Raw genomic sequence first — 22622 nt, forward strand, 5'->3', positions numbered from 1 at the left:
CTGTGCAGTTATGTAAGGGAACAACAGACTGGTTCCAAATAGGAAAAGGAGTATGTCAAGGCTGTATATTGTCACCCTGCTTATTTAACTTGTATGCAGAGTACATCATGAGAAATGCTGGACTAGAAGAAACACAAGCTGGAATCAAGATTGCCAGGAGAAATATCAATAACTTCAGATATGCAGATGACACCACCCTTATGGCAGAAAGTGAAGAGGAACTAAAGAGCCTCTTGATGAAAGTGACAGAGGAGAGTGAAAAAGTTGGCTTAAAGCTCAACATTAAGAAAATGAAGATCATGGCATCTGGTCCCATCACTTCATGGGAAATAGATGGGGAAACAGTGGAAACAGTGTCAGACTTTATTTTGGGGGGCTCCAAAATCACTGCAGATAGTGACTGCAGCCATGAAATTAAAAGACGCTTACTCCTTGGAAGGAAAGTTATGACCGACCTAGATAGATAGCATATTCAAAAGCAGAGACATTGCTTTGCCAACAAAGGTCCGTCTAGTCAAGGCTATGGTTTTTCCAGTGGTCATGTATGGATGTGAGAGTTGGACTGTGAAGAAGGCTGAGCGCAGAAAAATTGATGCTTTTGAACTGTGGTGTTGGAGAAGACTCTTGAGAATCCCTTGGACTGCAAGGAAATCCAACCAGTCCATTCTGAAGGAGATCAGCCTTGGGATTTCTTTGGAGGGAATGGTGCTAAAACTGAAACTCCAGTACTTTGGCCACCTCATGCGAAGAGTTGACTCATTGGAAAAGACTCTGATGCTGGGAGGGATTGGGGGCAGGAGGAGAAGGGAACGACAGAAGATGAGATGGCTGGATGGCATCACTGACCTGATGGACGTGAGTCTGAGTGAACTCCAGGAGTTGGTGATGGACAGGGAGGCCTGGAGTGCTGTGATTCATGAGGTGACAAAGAGTCGGACACAACTGAGCGACTGAACTGAACTGAACTGAACTGAATAGTGATGTTGAGTATCTTTTTATATGCCTACTGGCCATCTGTATATTTTCTTTAGAGAAATGTTTGTTAAGATTTTCTGCCCATTTTTTGATTGGTTTGTTTTTTTTTCTTGTTGCTGAGTTGTATGAACTCTTTGTATATTTTGGAATCAGGCCCTTGTCTGTTGCATCATTTGCAAATATTTTCTCCCATTCTATAAGTTGTCTTTTTTAATGGTTAAAGGAAAATAATTTTCAGTACAAAATTCTCTACCCAGCTAAATTCTCAATGAAGTGTCATGATAGGGTTACCAGTTAGCTTTTGCCATAAAAAGATTCATTAATTCATTTAATGAAGCAAAACATTTATTATTTATCATAATTCTCTGGGTCATCAGTGTGGTTTTTCTGCTGACTTGGTGAATCTTTCCAGTCGGGGGTAGATCATCTAGGATGGCCTTGTACACACATGTTGCAGGCTTGGAGGTCTAAAGCAGAAGGAAGAGGGGCCCTCAGTTGAAACAGCTTATCTCTGTTCCACATCACACAGTCTCTCATTTTCCAACAAACTAACCCATCTTCTTCCCATGTTGGTTTTGGGGTTCCAAAAAGCTGCAAGAGAAGACACCACCAATGTACAAGCATTCCCATTTCTGCTCACCTCATGTTTGATACTGTCCCATTGACCAAAGGGCTTCCCAGATGGCTCAGTGGTAAAGAATCCACCTGCCAATGCAGGAGACACAGGAGTCATGGGTTTGATATCTGGGTCAGGAAGACCTGCTGGAGGAAAGAATGGTAACCCACTCTAGTATTCTTGTCTGGGAAATCCCATGGACAGAGGAGGCTGGTGAGCTACTATAGTTTATGGGGTCGCAAAAGGGTTGGACATGACTTAGTAACTGAGCACAATGGTAATAATTCAAGGTGGAGAATTATTGCAGCTGTTTGGTAAACAAATTACCACAGGTAGACTAAAAACATTTTTTATATGCAAGGTCTCCCCAAATCGATCTTTCACACAATATTTTTCAGTTGTTGGAGAAAGTGCTCCACCAAAGTAAAGAACTGAGTTAAGAAAAAAGGAGACCTGGAATCCAGAAAATGGAGGATCTATCACAAAATAAAATTAAAAAACAAAAAAAAACATTCTTAGGAGGTCACATGAGGACAGATCTATGGCAAACACAGAGAACAATCAGTTCAAATTGAAGTAGATCAGGAAAGATTCTAAAAATGACTTTTTAACAAGGTGAATTTGATAGAACACTTTATGTATTTCAACCTACCCAGAGTTTTGACAATTAGGGGGAAATGGTTGGGGTTGACTTTGTGATATGTAAATAGAAAACCAAATGTAATAAGCAAACCAAAAACAAAACAAAACAAAACAATTTTATTAGTTCTAGGAAAAACAAACATTATGCAAGAAAGAAAAAACACTTGTTACTTGTCACCATTATAGGACAAATCAATTCTGTTCTGCATTTATTTTGGAACCAGTATATTGAGGGATTAAAATTTCCAATAAGTGGGGAAAAAACAAAACATTTTTAATCACTGTTTTCACTCACAATCTCTCAGATCTTCCTTCCCTGCTCAATAGTAAATCCTTTAACACTTCGGGCAGGTCCCATAACTTTCTATTTATGTTCAGTTGTTAAAGTTCAGTCCCATCCTGTTAACAAGTCTGGACTCATATCTGATTCAAAACTTTCCCTCCCCTTCACTGCAAGTCAGGCATTTGGCTTGAAGAACTTGGAGCAGGAAGGAAGACATTCTTTCATGGCTGCCCTTCTCCATCTGCAGATTCCAGATGCTTTGGGGACAGAAAAGGCAAGGAAGATTGGGAGGAGGAGTATTGGTGGAAGACAAACTTCTCCTTACTTAACCGGAGTCTGGCCTCTCTCTGCCCAATCTTGACTGGTCAGTAAGGCAAGGCATGTGGGGCAGACACCCAAAGCTGACTCTTTTGTGTGGTTCACGAGTGTGTTGATGGGGATATCAGAGGAGCCTCCTCACCCCATAGTACACTGATGTGGGATATCTATCCTCCCAACTCCATCTATTCTATCCTCTAAGAGGCTGGTCCATCCAACAGCCCCTTGCTTCTGGGGGGCCCTCATCCTGTAGGCAACCCTCTTATGTGAACTATCAGCAAAAGAGCTCAAGGCCACCTTCTGGATGGTATGCTCAATTCACTAGAGACTCACAGCCCCTTCCCAGTTGGTGCTGGTGCAGGTGCAGGTCATAGACTACTGCTGCTCCTTTTCTGCACCCTTGTGTCTCCCTCCAATTCCTGTCCTTGTCTTGGGTGTTCAGGGGCAGATCAGCAAGTCTGATGCCTGGGATATGAGATGCCCATCTCTTTCTGCCTTGTGGCAGACACATCCAGGCTTTACAAATGAGTATCTGAGGGGTCCCTTTATTCGAAGTTAGGGAAGGAAAAGCAATCCCTCTGCTCCCCCTGGGAGAGTGGCAATGCCATCTTACCACAAGCACTGTACTCCCCATGAGGTTAGCAACTCTGAAAATTCAAGATTTCTTATGTAAACTGCCACCGCCCCCTCCCTTACCTTTCATCCTTGGTGTGGCACCAGGATCACGGCTGGAAGTTCTACCGCCTCCTAGGAAGCCCCAGAAGGAACTGTCTGACTCCCCTCTGCCAAAGAAGTAGGGCTCTTTGACCCTTTTACTTTCATATTGGGGTTTTAGTCACAATTCTGGGACAACATGCTATTATATCTGTTCCTATATCTGTCTCTCTGGCTAAACTATGATCTTTTAAAGACAGATGCCTTATCTTATTCCTCAATGTATCACAGCCCTTAGCATAGCACTAGACATATAACAAGACCTCAGTAAATGAAGAGTGAAAGAAGTAGGAATGAAAGAATAATTGATAGATAAATTTCAATAGATAGATAGAACTGCTTTCCAGCTTCCACTGATATTAACAAAGAGTAAACCAGTACTGGTCTTGTGTATTCATCTCAGCCTGAGACTGCAAAAGCATAGCAGTGAGAATTCCATTTTAGAGGCCCCTGAAATTGATGGTTTTAGGCTCTCTTTTCATCCTCTTTCACTCCTTTTATTCCTCATTCTCTCAGGCTTTGCTAACCTCAGAAACAATGATATTAACACCATATTAAAAAGAAGAAAAATAAACATTTTTCATCTAAAGTAACTGGATGAGAAATTTTTAAGAACCCTGGTATTTTTAAGTAGAAAGGCTTTTAAATTTTTCCACGATTCTAGGATGATATAAAATAATTCCTTAAAGCTTCAAAATTTTTCTTTGCAAATGCTTCCTAGGAGTCAGATCAGGAGAGGGAGAAAAACAAAAAGCCTAGCTTCCCCATTGCTAACTTTTAATTTATTTCTTCCCCAAGATCCACCTTCCCAGGAATATAATTCATCAGCATTTCTGAATGTCTGAGCCATGAAAAAGGACCAGAAGTCTAGAATCATGGATTGCCCCGCTAACACTTTCACCAACCTCCTGTGAGACTAAGCAAGTAATTCTGTTTGGTTTCCTCATTGTGAAATGAGGAAGTTGAAGTTCCTGAATGCTGTCCCCCTCTAAAATCCTATAATTTTATGATTTATTCAGTAACTCTAAGAGCCATGAAAACTCTGACAGCAATAAAATTTCTTCTCTACAGAGAAAATAATTTCCAAACCAAATATAGCAGGCAAATAATACCCTCTCCCAAATCCCCACCAAAGATGCCCACACTTCTCCGGATTTTGTGAATATGGTATATTACAAAGAGACTTTGCAGATATAATGGTTATAGACCTCAAGATATAGAGATGGTACTGAATTATCTGTGTGGGCCCAATTTAATTACATGAACCCTTAAAAGCAGAAAAAAATCTTCTGCTGGGATGAGAAATGTGGCACAAAGGGAAGTCAGAGAGATTCAAACAGTGAGAGGAACTCAACTTCTGTTGAGCCATATGGACAGCTTGAGGAGGACTGGAGGCAGCCTCTAGGAGCAAAGTCTGCCTGCCTCCCTCGCTGACAGCCAGCAAGTAAACATACCTCAGTCCTTCAACCCCAAAGAACCAAACTGGTCCAACAGCCTGAATCGGCTTAGAAGAGATCCAATCCCAAAGTCTCCAAAAAAGTAACACAACCCTGCCAACACATTATTCAGCCTGTGATACCCAGAGCCAAAGAACCAACTGAGCCATGATACACTTGGACTTCCAACCCATGAAAACAGTAAGATAAGAAATTTGAATTGTAAATATCTGCATTTATGGCAATTTGCCACAGTAGCAACAGAAACCTTGTATGCCAAGTATACTTATATTTTTTTTACCCTGAATTTTCTCCTTGTTTCTGAAGAAGAAAAGAGAGGAGAAAATGATGCTCCACAGTCAGCTATTGGATAGAAATTCATCAGGCCTCACCTTCACTGCTGCTAGTTAAATGTGCTTTAGTTGTGTACAAACAGCATCCTTTCTGCTTTCCTCTTTTGAGTATTTATTTTCCAAAGTTGTCAATATTAATCATTCTGAAATCAAGCTTTAGGTTAAGAAATTTTAATTAAATTATGCTAAGGAAAAAGGAATGATGTTTTGTTTTCAGTTTTTCCAACTTGTTTGTCTCTGGTCTTCAATGATGTGCCTTAATCAGAAAAAAGAGGAAGAGGGGAAAGTGCTTTATATCATATTGGCAACCTTGGCGCTACTCTCATTAAGAAACTTTAGCATTTTTATTACAACTTCCTCTAGCCAAAGAATTATACCTCAATAAACCTATTACATGACATCATTCCCTTCTAAGTGCAATGTTTATTCCTTATAGAACAATGACTGTATACCAGTCACTGTGCTAAGTATCAAATCTGGTTTTTCTTACTGTGGGTCCTAAATCATTGACGAATTGTAAAATTAACTTAGTGGATCATGACCAGAATTTCTTAAAATATGCAGTAGAATGGAACAGAAAATATCAGTGTATATTACACATAGTAAGGGTGACCATCGCTTCATGAAATTTTTGTTAAAGTTGTATGTTTCTGTGTGTACATTTGGGTACATTATCTAGTGATGCAAAAAAAATGTATTTCCTGCTACAGATTATAGACAAAAAATTGAAAGCATTTTTGATCCATCATCTCATTTAATCCTTGCAGTTACACTAAGACTGAAAAAAGCATGATCCTAAGCAGCATTCTTAGGATCAAATGGCTAATCAATACTAGATTTGGGATTCAAATCTAGATCAGTTGATTCAAGTTCATGCCCAACCATACACTGTCTCTCTTTCACAGGATTAAGAAACAGAACAAGAAGCCATGTTCAAAGCTATGTTCACACCTTTCATTAAGCAGTTTAATACAGAGGAAATAATATATATTTCCTAGATAGACATTTATTTTCCTAACCTCTCACTTGCGTAGATCAGTTCAGCTTCCTACCCTATGTGAACCATTTTACATGAATCATGTTTAGAATGAAGACTGATTTATGATATTTACCAAAATAAGATGTACCAGAATGAAAGTAAAATCAATGAAGTTAGCAATATACATTCAACAGGGCAGTACCTTCCCCATGACTGTGTTTATCACTTGACAAAAAGGTAGTGTCTGTGTCAAAGGTTATTTGGGATTCTCTATCACTCTCAACTAATCCTCCCATTGATTTTCTCAAATTGCACTCCATCCCCACACCCTCCTCTACCCCCAGCCTCAATTCCCTTCTCCAACCCAGCTAGGAAGGCAGCTGGACTGGGGTGGTCCTTCTAGCTGTCAAGTATCCTGCCATGTTCCAGCTGTGTGTTACAGTCTTCATCTAACTCATCCACACTTACAGAAGTGGAAATGGAGATACCACACTCCAAAAACCTTAACAGTGTTTTTCATAAATCATACACATCCTTAGAAATAGCATGGAGTTCTCTGATACTCATCTCTGTGTTCTACACTTCCCTGTTACCCCGGTTTGTTTTTGGCAACCTGATTTCATGAGGGCATCAGGGAGCCCATCAAACACATAAAGCCATCAAGCCACACTTATTAACATTTCTTCCACATAATTTCTATCATTGGCATTAGAAATAGACGTAGGAAAAAAATATTTTAAAGGAATGTGATTTATTTTTCCTGATACTATCTTCTTACCCTCCCTACATTTTTTTGTGGAGAGAACTGGCAAATATATTGAGAAGAAACCTCCAAGAATCACTTGAAATTATCCAGAGTCTCAACAGGTGAATGACAGGGTTTTCCATAGAAGTAAAACCAGTTCTTTTTCCTGCATCATGTGGCAATTTGAACAGCTTGCTGGCTTTCTGTATCGTTTTGCAGACCTGAGCCAAATAGGTAAAAATAATTATAAGTATCTGATTCCTTTCACACTCCAATGCGAGTCCTGCCACTTTGCAAGGATTAAAGAAAAAACTAAACTTTCTGCTGCAACCCTCCAATAACACCCTGTGAAGACCTGCACAGGAATAAAACCAGACTGCTCAAGGTACAGCATTTGGCACTCAAATTCTGTGCATCTTAAAGGGATATTGTATGTTCCTTTAAATTGTGTGTGTGTGTGTTAGTTGCTCAGTTGTGTCCAACTCTTTGCAACCCCATGGACTGTAGCCCGCCAGGCTCCCTTGTCCACAGAATTCTCCAGGCAAGAATACTAGAGTGGGTTGCCATTCTCTTCTCCAGGGGCTGTTCCTAACCCAGGAGTCAAACCCAGGTTTCCTGCATTGCAGGCGGGTGCTTTGCCATCTAAGCTACCAAGGAAGCCCTTCTTTAAATTATGTTACATTAAATAAGCCCCTGATTTCTCTAGTCCTTCCCAAGAAGGGTTGTGAGGGATGAGGGAGCCTCTTTTAAGTAAACTGAGCAAGTCTTTATTTACAACCAGAGACAAACATAGCCCCACTACAGATCCAAAGAGCCCAAGTGACTACTGGAGTACCAGCCTAGATGCCAGAATTCATCATCTACCATCCCCACCCCAGAACCCCAGAACTACAATGAATGAGCTCACCATAAAAACCATCCAAGAAGTATTAAAAATCCTCACATGCTTCTCTACTGAGCGAGGTACATCCAGTCCTTGTGCAGAATGTCCCAACAATGCCAGAGGGAAAGCACAGGACTCTTCCTGGGCTTCAGAGCTTTCTCTCACAATCCCCTGGGAATGTTCTAGAGTTACATTCAAGCAACCAGTTCAGTCATTTTGACTGAGGCAAACTAGATTATTTGGCTACAGATAAATCAACCAGATTTGATGTTCCAAATGATCGGTAAGTTCAACAAGCTCAACACAAGCCCGCTGACAGGAAAGATACCTTCTTGGTTCTTGGTAGAATTCAGATGAATAACAAATATCTCAGATACAGAATAAAAAATAAATTTCTGATACAAAAAATGGAGCATTTCTGGTAGCTAGACAGCCCATAACCACCAACCTCGAGAACAGCACTTTCTTCCAGGGGAAGCAATTATTGCTGCCAGGGGATTCCTTGGACCACGCAGATTAGAGAACTGCCACCCCAAAGTACTGACTGTACTCTGACCTCACCCTTGAGCTGCCTGGACCATTTCATTTTTAAAAACTACCCCAAGATTGTCCTAATTTTTAAAAGTGCTGTTGTAGCCAATGTTGATGCTGTAGAAGAAGCCAACAAATCAGGCCACACAGATTCTGGTCCAGGAATGCAACTAACCAGAAGAGCCTTCTGCTCTAAGCAACATGGGGATACGCTGAGGAGCCTCTGTGGGGCCATTCAACCTCTTTGTAAGAGCATATCTCAAAAACAGAAAAACAAAACACAAATACATCATATAAGGGTTTGTCACACTAAGTCTCCACCTTCCTTTCTCTACCATCCTCATAAGCAATGAAAACAAGAAGCAGAAGTAAAGCTCCAGTCTTACCCATCATCTGACATCTTAACACTCCTTTAATTCTTCCAGAAATAAAGCATGAGTGTTGAATCTGCCAGCAGAGAATTCTACCCTTCTCTGACCTTGGCAACACTGAAAGAGCACTGCTTTCCCACTGATCCGATAGTCCCTATTTGAATAATTACTCGAGATAATCACTACAAATAAACTTTCTCCCTATAATAGTAGCTGTTCCATTTCTGGCTTTAATGTTATTCACCGTCTTCCAAATAAACATCATTTCCCGATGCCTGGAAAGTTCCCATCTTGTTCCAAATTTACATATTACTTTTCCATTATCTCAAGGCAGCAATAATAATAATAATAACAGTTATAACATCTTCTTTCTCCTAGAAGAATCCTGGCCACTTCTTACACTTTTCTGGTTTGGAATTCTCCTATGGGCTTATTTTTTCTTTCTCCTCCTCCTCCTTAGTGGAAAATGTTACTGCTAGCTGCTGGATTTAATTTAATTTAATTTAATTATGGTATTTTCCACACATGCCCACAGGCTCTTGGTAATAGTTGCATTTTTAATAAATCTAATATATAATAATGACTTTGTTTTTAATTTTCCACTGAGAGTTGGATCCTGAGTTGAATGCAGAGCTCCAGACAGGGGTGTCTGGTTCACTCCATGCGATTGGGTTTCAGGGAGCCAAAGGGATCCTAATTGGAAAATGGTTGTGCCTTTAGCCCTCCATCTGCACCTGTGTTTCATGTCTTCAGCAAACATCCCATGGGATATGAAATGACACAGTTGCTCCAGTCAAAGTGACCAAATGGATTATGTGGGTATTCCTCAGGCTGGCCTATGAAAGGAAAATGGAGGTGTGTGCATGGTCCCTGGCCAAGACCATTCTACAAAGAGATTTTGTGGACAGCACTGTTTGATGATGGCCTTTACCTAGTGACTTGCCACCTGTAGTCACAAGTCGCTGGGTCAACTCAGAGGTAAAATTAAAGGCCATCCAACCAAAAGATAAATCGTGTGACCATTGATCTCTCCTTCACAAAGATCACCATATGAGCATTGTCAGTGTTCATTGATTGATTGCCTTATGACTGTCCATGTCCCTTTAATTCAGCTACATGGTAAATTAAGAAAGCTTGGGGGTTTTTTCCCCCTTGTCTTTCTTCCTTATCCCAGGAACTCACTGGAAAGCTCAGCTCCATGGAATGTTCTCATCCATAACTAAGGCTGCATTCGTTGGGTGCTCACCATGCATTAGACACCACTGGAATATACCTGACCTGCTTCATACAGCTTTCTCATGCAATTGTCCCCAGTCTATGGATGAGGACTGGAGAGCTACAGAAGTGAGAGAACTTGCTCAAGTTCACCCTGCTAGTCAATGGCAGAACCATCCAAGGACAGAGTCTAAGCCATTGAGCACTAGGCTGTGCTTATTAAACAAAGCGCTTCCTGCACTCAGTCACTAAGTTGTGCCTGACTCTTTGCAACCTCATGGACTGTAGCCCACCAAGCTCCTCTGTCCATGGGATTCTCTAGGCAAGAATACTGGAGTAGGCTGCTGTGCCCTCCTCCAGAGGATCTTCCCGACCCAGGGATTGAACCCACATTTATGTTTCCCACACTGGAAAGCAGGTTCTTTATCACTAGCACCTCCTGGGAAACTAAAGCTCAGTGCAGCAAAATCAGCAGCAAAGCACTCAGAAAGCAGTCCCTTTTGTTAATAAAGTGGGTGCACCCTCCTAAGGTCAAGTGTAACAGACCTAAGCTCTCCGAGCCTGTCCCTGAGACCCACCCAAGGAAAACTTCACGATGGATTCCAAGCAACTATGAGAAAACCGGGCAAGCAGGACAAGCCAGAGCTCCAATATGGAGCCAGTACAGCCCTGCCCTAGCCTTTCTCACTCAACCATCACGGGGGTGGCTGCTTCAAAAGGATGGCCAAGAGCAAGGGCTCCACCAGGACACCCTGGCCACCTGCCATGGATCCGTGCAGGCCACGCAGGAAGGGCCTGAAGCATAGCTCACCCAAACCTTCAAAGAATATCTCATGATCCCCCTAGAATACAAGAGCATGGGAGGCCTGAGACAGGCAGCCAAGAGGCCCCTGCCCACTCACCTCCAAGGCTGTTGGGAGACAGCACTCCCAGCCTCCCAGGTTCTGATGAGGCCTAAGGCTTTTTGGCCTGCCTCCATCAGAGCGGAAACGCAGAGAATAAATCCTTTAAGGTCCTAGGATGTGACAGGTAAGGGGCGGAGGAGGAGGGGAGGGGAGAGGGGGTGTGCCCAGGAAAATAGTTTTGCCATCTAAAGAAGGAACAAGTTTTCCATGGTTTTTATCATTTTTCCATGGCCTAAGCTAGAGATTTTTCTTGTCTCATACTCACACTTTCTTGCAGCTCACGATTGGCTCTGCGACAACGGGGACTTCCATAACCCATGCTGCTGTGATTCAGCCCCTTTTATTCGAGGCTGTGTTTTTAGGTTGGGGAAATGACCACAGGGAACTTAGCGCCATCAGCTGTTTTCTCCTTTGCTGAATATATGAGTAATAAATGTTCTAAATCTAAAAGCAGCTCATTCTATCTTTACCTAATCAGTCAGGGCCCTGGCCTTACATGGTGTCTTGTGTGTGTTTGACAAACTGTCCCATCAAGGATGTCACCTACTCAGACAACGTAAGGAAAATCAGCCAAAAAGAAGTTTAAATAACATCTCTCATTTACTGCCTGCCCAATATGTATATATAAATACACACATATCACACACACACACACATATAAACAAACATTCTTCTTTTGAAGGCATCCCTGAGAAAAATAGAAAAGTCACTAACCAAGGAGCATTTGCCTCTGTTTGCCTTTTGTTAAGCAAGCTGGTGGTAATTTGGGAAAATAAATGCAAATGCATTCAGTTTAACAAAATTAATATGTATTTTCTATAAACCAACTCAGCAGAATCCTCGGTGGGCACATATTTCAACATCAGAATTTAAAATTAAGTATGAATTCCGTATCTCAGAATCTATATGAATCCAAATGCGGAGACGTGTATGAGGATGGATCCATTCACTCATCAAATCCCAGACGGGCCATAACAATAAAAAAGAATGCAGGGAACTCCCTGTTACCTGGCAGGGCTTGAGAATGGGCTGTTCTGGTTAACAAATACACAGATTGCCAATTTTCAAATAGCTGGGTTCAAAGACGATGTGGAAAAGGATTAACACTAAAAGTACCATAAAGTTCTTTTAAACTTCTTTGGATTATTCAGGAGTCACTCATAAGACAGAGTAAATGAGTAATTATTAAGGGATTTAATTACTGTAGAGGGCTGCTCTGGTGGCTCCGTGGTAAAGACTCCACCTGCCAATGCAGGAGGCTCAGGTTCGATCCCTGGGGGATAAGATCTCCTAGAGGAGGAAATGGCAACTGGCTCCAATATTCTTGCCTGGGAAATCCCATGGACAGAGGAGCCTGGTGGGTGACAGTCTATGGGGTCGCAAAAGAGTCGGACATGACTTAGCAACTAAACAACAACAAAAATTACTGTAGAATACTGAATATATATAATAAGCAGAGGAGACAAACCTCATCCTAAAGTCCCAATCTGTTGAAGAGGCAAGATTTTCATTAATCACATTAGAAAACAAAGGTACCTCAGAGGCTTCAGAATTACCTCTGGGAAAACCAATTCTCACCTATCTGGCAGGGGCAGTTAAAGATTATCCAACGAAAGAACAACAAACAGCCACATTTTCATGTTACAATGTTTTCAAATGTCTTTCCATTTCATTCAGTGGATCAGCCCTTATAAATCCCAGGTACAATTAGCTTCACGGACATCATAGACAAAGGAAAGTTAAGTTACTCCCTTCTGCAAAATGTGAATGTATCTAACATGCCCAATCTCACTGGTCTGCTCACACACACAAAAAAAAGTTACTACAAAGTCATCAACCTTTCCAGTTGGACTCCTCAACTCTGTTTTATTAAGAATGATGTCATCGTGCACTACTTCTTAGTTTACTTTTTAAAAATACATTTCTTTCCCCCTAGAAGCATCTAACCATAAAGACAGTCTACAGACTAGAGTCATTTGAAACTCATCCATCAGGTTTCAAATACACAAGCGAGAAGCCCAGAGGGGTGGAGAGGGGCCTGTTGGCACAGATGATCATAACAATAATTTTCATTTAAAAGCACTTCAGTGTGAAGGCACTCTGGTAAACCCTTAACAAACACCTAATTTAATTCTCACACTAAGCCCAAGGGCTAGATTTTATTATATCCATTTAGTGACTGGGAAGATGGAGCGTAAGCAGTTGAGTAATTGACCCAAGATCAAATGCTTCACCCCAGGTCTAGGTCCCTCACCCTGGTCAAGTCACAGCGACTGGTACCCAGAACCCAATGAGAAAGCTTCAGCATGCAGATGGAGCCCAGGATCAACAGTGAGGAGGTCACCGCCTTTGAGCTCATAACTCTTCCGCGGACCTGAAGTGGGGAGCAACCAGTGTCACAGGACCTGCAAGAGACAGGCTGCTGGCATGGACTAACCTGCTGTTTCTTCTCACTAAACCGCTAACCCTTTAAGAACAGAGAGTCTGTCTGCTTAATCTTCATCCTCCCCGTGCCTAGGATTCTGCCCTGTGCAAAGCAGGCTTTAAATAAACCTCCTTGAGCAGAACTTCATAATTCTGTTCATAGAACGGGTTTGAATGGAAAACAGTTGGCTGTAACCAAAACTCAGCTTCACTCTTTTCCCCATTTGCCTCTTCAAACCCACCTATGACCAAGTTCTTTCTTGGCCTTAGGCAGATCCCAGAACTTTCTCAAGCACTCTTAAACAATGTAAAATGTGATCGACTCTAACAATCACCCAACCCTAGTCCAGACTGACGCTATATCCAAACTCCAAAACAGTCGGGAACTACTCCCCCTCATCCATGCACCCAACCCAGGCCTGTTGCAGAAAGGCGGACCCCTTCCAAGGCCTGAAACTGTGCTCTTGTCTAACACTCAGAAATGGAAAAAAAAAAAAAAGAAAGAAATGAATTGTCTGAGGAGACACATGTGCTGACAAAGCAAGAGATTTTATTGGGAAAGGGCGCCCGGGTGGAGAGCAGGAGGGTAACGGAACCCAGGAGAACTGCTCTGCTGCGTGGCTCGAAGTCTCAGGTTTTATGGTGATGGGATTAGTTTCCAGGTGGTCTTTGGCCAATCATTCTAATTCAGAGTCTTTCCTGGTGGCGCATGCATCGCTCGGCCAAGATGGATGCTAGCGAGAGGGATTCTGGGAAGTGGACGGACACGCGGTGTCTCCTTTAGACCTTTCCCGAACTCCTCCGGTTGGGGGTGGCTTATTAGTTCTGTATTCCTTATCAGGATCTCCTGTAATAAAACAACTCATGCAAATGGTTACTATGGTGCCTGGCCAGGGTGGGTGGTTTCAATCAGTGTGCTTCCCCTAACAGACCCACTGACCGGAGAGGAGAGGATGCTCTTACTCACAAATTCTCCCTCTGCCTCTCAGCTGACCCTGGTGCTTCCCTGTGTGCCCTAGGGCACAGGGTAGCATGTCTCTCCTCTTGATAACTATGAGAAACAAACTATTTTCCAATGACGAGTCTCCTGATCTGTTGGTCTTATTATACCTCACATTTTTTATGAATACACTGTATTTTAAAACAGGAAGGCATCAAGATAACTAGAGGGTTATTATCACACGTAAAGGGCTCAGAAATCATAAGCATACTGGGGCCTTGAAGATATAAGACACTGACTTCCTAGTTACACATGGGACAAGACACACCTAGCAGATACATCATTAAAATGCACCGAATCTCAGGACTTCCCTGGCAGTCCACTGGTTAAGATTCTATGCTTCCAATGCAGGGGATGCAGCTTCAATCCCTGGTTAGGGAACTTAGATCCCACACGCTTTGGGGCACAGCCAAAAGATTTTTTTAAAGAGAGAAAAAAGTACCCAATCTCTAATGTTTTCTTTAGCACCCCAAGCCACTTGAGGACAAAATCTGACTTGACTTAAAAAATCCATCCAAACTTAATAAGCACCTTCCATATTCAAATACTAGAAAAAATATATATAAATAAGATGTGGCTCCTGGCCCTCTAAGAGCTTACAATCTAATTTCATCAAGTGGAGAGTGAGGGGAGTGAAAATAGATACTTTTTTAAAGTGGAGTATCATTGCTTTACAATATAGTGTCAGTTTCTACTGTACAAGGAAGTGAGTCAGCTATATGCACACATACGCCCTTTCCCTCTTGGACCTCCCTTCCACCCCACCCCATCACACCCCTTTAAGTCATCCCTGAGCACCAAACTGAGCTCCCTGTGCCATTCAGCAGGTTCCCACTGGCTATCTATGTTACACGCAATGATGGACATATGTCAACGCTACTCTCCCAGTTCATCCCACTCTCCCCTTCCACCACTGTGTCTGCATGTTCATTCTCTACATTTGTGTCTCTATTCCTGCCCTGGAACTAGGTTCATCTGAACCATTTTTCTAGATTCCACATATACGCTTTAATATACGAGACTTTTCTCTTTCTGACTTACTTCACTCTGCATGATGACTCTTGTTCCAGCCACATCTCTACAAATGACCGCATTTCATTACACTTCTAATATGCCACTGCTGCTGCTACTGCTGCTAGGTCACTTCAGTCGTGTCCAATTCTGTGTGACCCCATAGACGGCAGCCCACCAGGCTGTGCCGTCCCTGGGATTCTCCAGGCAAGAACACTGGAGTGGGTTGCCATTTCCTTCTCCAATGCATGAAAGTGAAAAGTGAAAGTCAAGTCGCTCAGTCGTGTCTGACTCTTGGCGACCCCATGGACTGCAGCCTACCAGGCTCCTCTGTCCATGGGATTTTCCAGGCAAGAGTACTGGAGTGGGGTGCCATTGCCTTCTCCAAATATGCCACAGTGAAGATGATCACTGCAGCACCTCCAAGGTCATTTGAGAGTAAAGAGAATAGGCAAACAGGGTGAAGAAGTCTTCATCAGAAAGAGACAGCTTTGTCTTGAAAGATGAATGGGAATTAACTTGCAACAGGTGAAAAGGAACAGGTGACAGAGGGCTGCTTCAGGCAGGAGACAGGACCTGAATCTATTATCAGGTTCCATGTCCAGAACTACCAGTCATTTGATCTCCTGGAGACTCAAATTCAAGGCAAGGGGCAACCGGTGAAAGAAGCAGTCTGGGTAGGAGCAGAAGTTAAGCCACATTAGACAGCTTCAGTTTATGTCAACTGCAACTCATGGGGAATTAGTGAAAGGCCAGTGAGTGATGCAGGGAGATTAGCATCTCCTCAGGGAGGAGGAGTAGAAATTGAGTAAGGGACTTGAAGAGAGTGCAGGCTGGAACATACGTGTTCAAGCGTAAAGTCCTGTTAAGCCAAGCTTTTCCAAACATATCAAGTCAAATTCCCATTGTTTGTCCCAATTCTTGTAGTTCTGTGAGCGCTGGGGATACAGTGAGGAGCATAGCTGCCTTCCATCTAGCTCTATGAATTCTGGAGTCTGCAAAGCAGATTGAACTGGTCAGGACTAAATTAAGATGATCTTTTAGTCAGTTACCCTAACAATTTTGTATATTGAGATTATTGTGTTGTATGGCAACCTCTTGAAGGCATCGATACATAACCAGGAAGGAGAACTCTTCAATTGAGTTTCAATCCTGGCAAATCCTTCTTTGCTAGTTTTTTCCCTTCACAACTTTGCTTATTAAAGATTAATCTACTATGCAACTTGAAGTTCCTTAAGTTTAACTTGAAAAAAAGAGGAATTAATTTTGAAATTTAAAATTAATAAGAAAACTGTTAACAATCATAAGGTGAACAATATAGAAACCACTGCATTTCAAAAGCATGTTTTTTATGTCTAGCTGTCAAAGACTTCTACGGGAGATGAATCTCATGTTTCACCTCTACAGCCAGAGATTTCAATTAGTGCACAGGAAATTCTACATATAAATGTGCTTTGTACACTTGAAATATTATTCAGATTTTAATATCTATTATTATTAGTATCCTATGATTGACTAACTTCAGTAACCATGTCTATATATTTTGCAAGTAAAAACAGAATATATCTGGTCATTATCTTCCTTACTAGTTTTAATATGGTGGGAAAAAAAATTTAATTACTTGCTAACTGTAGTATCTCCTCCTTTAAAGTATAATAAAGATTTAATCCAGGAAGTTCACCCTGCCCACATTCATTTCATCACCTTTCATGAAAATTGATTCAGGGAATAATTTTACTCAGTGGTGGAAATTTTTTAAAATTGTACAGGCTGGAAAATTCAAAACCCATCAGCCAAAAGGCAACTGGTTTACAGTATGCAAATATCTTAGCCGGAATCTCCATGGAAATTATTTCCCCTTCTCCTCTTTGAATTAGCCCTTTGGAGCTTTAAACCTTAAAGTCAAAAGTTCCCTTTTAACAAAGGTCAACCCTGGAAAATCGCTCCCTACCCCACAAAGCAAACTCCCTTTTGGGATTCTCAAGCTGAAGTTGATTTCCTGAATTTACCAAATGCTTAGTCTCATTACTGTTTTATGTCCTCTAATTGAGGAAATTCTCCCTTTCCAAAGGCGTAACTATTCCCAACAAGATCCCACTGCTTCTCCATGACAAGCATGCCAGGAAAATCACTGCTATACATTTAAGTGCTTTCTGATTTCTGCCAGCAGCAGGGAGGAACTTCACCAACATCATCCCCTCCCTTCATCAAGATTTCTTTATTTCCAAATGCAACCCAGGCACTAGCAGAGAACAACCTGCTGATTCCCTTGAAGCAAGAGGATTGTAGGCCAAAATTTTTAACTGCTGCTATTTATTCCTTCTTCCATGTATTATAAGACATATCCATATTTATCCCTATGTCCTCACTCACACAAATTAAAAAAAAAAAATTGACTTGGAGTCAAGGGTTGGGAGTGTGGGGAGTAAGACATTGTCAAAGAACACCAAATAACCAAAGCAGTGTATCTAAAGAGAATGGAACACTTCTGATTTAGGGTCAAAAGTAGGACAACTATTATTGTCCTATTAGATCTGTGTAGAAACACCATGCTCAGAAAATGAAAGAAAAGCTCAGAGAATTAGAGACCTACCCAAGGCTATGTAACTAGACAAAACCAAGTTATGGGTCTGGAGTCTCACATGTGGGGACTGCCCGGCTCTACACCCCACGTTCTCCCCAGGGTGTCTGCCGTACTAAAGGAAGTGAACTTTTGTCCTGCTGAGATCTATTGGAACGGTGGTGGCATTACACGATACGTTAATAATGAGTGCTATCAGATTATATAAACCCAGGTTTTTAAAAAACCATCTCAGCCATTACATCTTATGATCCTATGTACTTTATTACTTCCTAAATAATGCCGTCCTAAACTGGAATGTCAACCTTTCATAGCACAATTTCACTATTTAAATAATTTTACTAACATCCCATTTTCAAATGACAAAGTCCAAATTCCTTGATGGTTAACAAAGCACTTCATTTGTTTTGGTTTTTGTTTTTGCCCACATCACATGTCATGTGGGACCTTAGTCCCCCAGCCAGGAATTGAAGCAAGGCCCTCTGCACCGAAAGTGCCAAATCTTAACCACTGAACCGCCCGGTTCCTCCAATTTACTAAGCTGGAGAAGACTGTAGTTAGCCAAGAGATGAGGTCAAAGCAATGAAAGCTACCTTCTGTCTACTGTTGGTATATTTGAAATTTTACCATAATAAGAAGTATTTTTTAATTACATTGTAAGAGTGCAGTATTTCCCAAATTTCAGATTCCATGTACCACCTTCATAATTTGGACCATTTCTGAGTAATATTACTATATAATATCATGTATAATATTTTTCTTTTTATTAACTTTAAACTGATCAACTGTTTTACCAAGACCTGTATTAATACTAGTATGCATGAAATCACAATTTTAATGTGTTTGCACCATCATTTTGTAACATATATTAAAATCAGCATATTACTAATATTACTATCAAAATATTTCTACACATGCCATCCACAGCAATCCTTGGTAACAACAAAGGTATACAGATCCTACTTTGGGAAACATCAAGGGGAGAAAAAGTATTGAGGTTTGGCCTTATCAAGAACAACAAGTAGTTCAATTACACGGAAACAAAAAGAATATTGAAAAGAAAAATAAATACTGCCTTTGTAAAGCTTGAATGAGGCCAAGCTAAGAAATACTTTTTTGGTTTTTGTTTGCTTATTTTGTTTGGAGTACAATTGCTTTACAATGTTGTTAGTTCTTGCTGTACAATGAATTGAATCGGCTATATGGATACGTATACTCCCTCCCTGTTGGATTTCCCTCCCACCCACCCCCAGACCACACATCCAGGTCACAACAGAGCGCCAAGCTGAGCTCCCTATGCTAATTTATAGTAGGTTCCCACTGTTGTTTGGTTTTCTGCATGCTCAGCCGTGTCTGACTCTTCACGATCCCATGGATTGTAGTCTACCAGGCTTCTCTGTCCATATGATTCTCCAGGAAAGAATACTGGAGTGGGTTTCCATGACCTCCTCCAGGAGATCTTCCTGACCCAGGGATCAAACCCACATCTCTTATGTCTCCTGCATCAGCAGGTGGATTCTCTACCACTAGCGCCACCTGGGAAGTCCCCCATTCACCAGCAATCCATTCAGTTCCACTTTCAAAATAAAGGCAGCCATTTCTCACTATTCCACAACCATGCCTCAGAGACCCTTGTTTGTCTCTTGCTTGGATTATTCAAATAGCTTTCAAATGGCTTCCAACTTCCATCTGATACCCCTATCGTCTCTTCTCTACAAAGCAGCAAGAGGTATCTTTTCTTGAACTAAATTGCTCAGCATGTATTTTATAAAAACATCATGGCCCTACATAACTACGGCAAAGTTATCAAAATCCAGACAATCAAATTGACACAGTACTACTATCCAGTCCTCAGTGTATTCACTTTGCATCAACTGCACCAATAACGTCCTTGAATAGCTATTTGTTTCTTCCCTGTACAGGATCCAGTCTTAAATCACATGTTACATTTAGTGGTCATGCTGCTTTAGTTTCTTTTAAACTGAAACAGTTCCTTAACCTTTTTTATGTTTCAGGAACATGCTATTTATGAAACATAAAAGCCAGTTCATCTGCAGAAGGCTTCTTAATTCGGATTTCTCTGATATTTCTTCAAGATTTGATTGCGTTTTGGTGAGCACTTCCTTATTTCCTGCCACTATAAGATCCTCCAGGCCAATCCTGTATTTTCCCTGCTCTCTGCCTAGAACTAGCCATGTTTCCAAGGAGCCTGATTCCTTTAACTGGAGAATGGTATTTAGAAAACAAGATCTGGGTGCCAGTTGTGCTCATGCTCCTGGAGTGGTTCTGATTCTAAACCAAGTGGCTTCCTCTTAACACATAAAAGAGAATGAGCAATGGTGGGAAGAAACGAGAACTGAGAAATCATCAGGTTTATGTTGTACTTACGCCAGTCATGGATAAAGCAGTGATTTACCTTCTGACTCCTTTTGGAAAACATAATAAATCCTACAGACCAGTTAGCTGGGAGGAAAAGTGAATGTAGATGAACCAGAGGATGCCAGAATTTGAGAGAAATAGAGGGAAGAGCAGAGCGACAGGCAATGAATGACCATTTGCCCTGGTTTGCCAAGGATGGGCTAAAGCATAAGCCTATTGCTCAAGAATAATCATCAGTAGCACCCCTTTCACTCTCAAAAATGTCCCAACCTGGACAAAAAAAGTATCTGTTCACCCTAGAAACAGCCATAAGATTAAGATTTGTGGTAGATGAACCACAATGTGATATTTAGGGGGTTTGCTATGTCAGGCAATATTATCAGTCCTTTGTACCTCTTATAGAAATATCCATGAAGATTCAACCACTTGGCAGTTTTCCTTGGATTTCCAACGTGTCTCTATTAAACTTTCTTTCTGGCTTCTGGCTTACCTTCCTGGACTATGGCCCCCAGTGAGGTCAAGGGCAAGGCATCCATCCAAAAAGGCTAGTTTTTCCTAGTCAATTAACCCCAGCAATTTTGCAACATTTATAATCTCCCAGCTCCCTCCCCCAAGGCCCCTTTGGTCCCCTAATAGCAGATACTAGAAATAAGAGGAAAACTTTTTACCTTCTAACAGTTTATTCTCGCTTTCCCAATCCTGTCTCAGCCCACTTTATGCCTTAAATCTTCACCTTATAGCCATACCTTTCTCTAGTGTGTCCTTGTCATCTTCCAAGGTCCCATCCTGAAGGCAGAGTAGAATGGGATGTAAACCTATCAATAACTCAGCATCTATGATTCAGATTCTGATATTTGGAATTGATATTTATACAGAAAAAAAATTTTTCCTCTAATATAAAAAATGAATTTTTAAAATTACAATTACACTATGTAATTTGAAAACTCCAATTGATCACCCAACAATTTAAAATTCCAATATCTCCTGTCAATAGTAGAATACAGGAAAAATACATATAGAGCTTAATTTGGCATCTAGAATGAACACATACTTTTAAATAGGTTTTACAAAGCACAGGTTCCAGGAATTGTGGTCCTAGAAAATTTAATCAACTGCAGAAGAATCGTTATAGTTTGTGCAAGTTTGATAATTAAATGGCTTGAAATAGTTGGACTAGAAGGGTCTCCTGGTTTCTTTCAAACTGAGTTGCTCCATCAAGGGTTACCTAAGTGCAAGCAAACCCAGGTGACATTTTTATATTTCCAGAAAACTCTCGAGCCAAGATTCAGCCCATGGAGAATGATCAAATCTTCATTAAAATTCCCCAGAGTAGGAATGGAGACCAGGAAATAAGACTTTCTCGCCTCACCGATGTGTTTAGCACCAGAGCTCAAACTGTGAGAGCTGCTCAAGAAGCACGTCTCAGTTTTGGCTGAGGGTTCTTATAAAACCCAGGGCTCCCGCAGCTGCCGCCCGGCTTCCTGCAGTGAGGAGAGGGGTCGTCCCCAGGTCAGCAGGTAGGTGTGACACAGCCTTGATGGAGAGGCTCTCTGGCATTCTGAGCGGCCGAGAATGTGGGTCAGAGCGCATCCGGGGAATATCTGCCTACTCGGCCTGAGGCTGGGAGTGTTCCCTCACCCCTCTACCCCCTTATCCACACCCCCACCCCGCTTCTCTCCTCCCGCTCAGGGTCTGGCCCTACCCTGGAGGGATCTTGCTAATGGTCTGTATCAGACTCACCTCAGAAGAGTCTTCACGCTGCACACACCTGCTTCCACAATTCAGAGCAGAAATTCCAACAAGAGTTTCACCCACTAATTTTCCCCGATGCTGTCACTGTTGGGGTTTGAGCGAAGTAGGGAGGTGGTTGTGACGTGAACGCCAGATTGTAAATCAGGAGACTGCTCTTGTTGGCATGCTGCTCTTCACTTGCAGACATCAAAAGTGGACAGACATTGCTGAGCCACCCTGGGATTCAGTTTTCTCATCAATAAGGGAGAGTTTGGAGAAGTATAGTGGAATGGAAAGGTCGTGGGACTAGGGGTCATAAGTTCTAATTTTAAAACCTCAAGCATGTAATTTAACCTCTCTGCGCTTCAATTTTGTTTCCTTTAAAAGGACAGGAATACCTGTACTACAGGGCTGTTTTGAGGGTCAAAAAAGAGAAAGTGAATGTTCTTTAAAAACTGGTTTTTTTATGGTTCTTTTTGTTGCTGTGGATCATTTTTTAAAGTGTTTATTGAGTTTGTTACAGTATTGTT

General features: G+C 41.6%; 1 long non-coding RNA gene across 1 annotated transcript; it reads right to left on the reverse strand.

Annotated features, from left to right (window-relative positions):
* Window positions 1–1308: 1308 nt before the first annotated feature.
* On the reverse strand, window positions 1309–22164 carry LOC133227590 (uncharacterized). Its single transcript, XR_009729881.1, has 3 exons — window positions 22102–22164; window positions 21108–21147; window positions 1309–1566 (listed from the first exon to the last, which is right to left on the reverse strand). It is a non-coding gene; the product is annotated as an uncharacterized LOC133227590 (long non-coding RNA).
* Between the last annotated feature and the right edge of the window lie 458 nt (window positions 22165–22622).

This window comes from Bos javanicus, chromosome 16 (assembly GCF_032452875.1).
Source record: "Bos javanicus breed banteng chromosome 16, ARS-OSU_banteng_1.0, whole genome shotgun sequence".
Lineage (NCBI taxonomy): Eukaryota > Metazoa > Chordata > Mammalia > Artiodactyla > Bovidae > Bos > Bos javanicus.